This window comes from Orycteropus afer, unplaced genomic scaffold, assembly GCF_000298275.1.
Source record: "Orycteropus afer afer isolate SDZICR_OR568_19922 unplaced genomic scaffold, OryAfe1.0 scaffold00220, whole genome shotgun sequence".
Classification (NCBI taxonomy): domain Eukaryota; kingdom Metazoa; phylum Chordata; class Mammalia; order Tubulidentata; family Orycteropodidae; genus Orycteropus; species Orycteropus afer.
Genome location: NW_006921807.1, coordinates 5,680,790 through 5,681,830, shown reverse-complemented (window position 1 = coordinate 5,681,830; position 1,041 = coordinate 5,680,790).

The following is a 1,041-nucleotide window of genomic DNA, read 5'->3' as shown; positions in this document are numbered from 1 at the left end:
TGGCTCCCACTTCCTGCCTGGGACTCTGTCTGTAGATGGATGGGTTTCTCCCTGGACTCTCAATTCTGTTCCTCTGGACTATTTGTCTGTCATACAAATTCCATGCTGTTTTGACTACTGTGGCTCTATAGGATGATTTGACATCAGGGAGTGTGAGACTTCCTACTTTGTTTTCCATCTTCAGTAATGCTTTGTTTATCTTATGTCTCTTTCCTTCCCCATAAAATTAGTGATTAGTTTCTCCTTGTTCTTAAGGAATGCTGATGGAATCTATATTAGGATTCAACTGAATGTATAGATCACTTTGGATAGTATTGATATTTTCATAATATTCAGTCTTCCTATCCATGAACATGGCATGTTCTTCCATTTATGTAAATCATTTATAGTTTCTTGTAGTACTGTTTTGTAGTTTTCTTTGTGTATGTCTTTTGTGTCCCTATAAGACATGTTCCGAAGTATTTTAAATTTTTGGTAGCTATTGTAAATGGTATTGCTTTCCTTATTTCCTTTTCAGACATCTTTTTGTTGATGTAGAGGAATATGACTGATTTTTGTATGTTAATCTTGGATCCTGCACTTTGCTGAAACTTTCTATTAGTTCCAGCGGTTTTCTTCCTGCATCTCTTGTATTTCTTATGTGTAGGATCATGTTATCTGCAAATAGAGACAGTTTTACTTCTTTGTCGCTTTGGATGCCTTTAATTTCTCTTTCTTGCCTTATTTCCGTGGCTAGAATTTCCAATAAATGTTAAATAGAAATGTTGATAGAGGGTATCCTTGTCTGGTTCCCATTTGCAAGGGGACTACTTTGAGTCCTTATTCACTGAGAATAAAATTGACTGTTGATTTCGCATATATGCTCTGTATTATGTTGAGGAATTTCCCTTCTATTACTGTTTTTCTGAGAGTTTTTATCAAGAAACAGTGTAGGACTTTATCAAACGCCTTTTCTGAATCAATTGATATGATCAAGTGGTTCTTTTCCTTTGTTTTATTTATGTGATGGATTACTTTGATTGTTTTCCTGATGTTGAACCA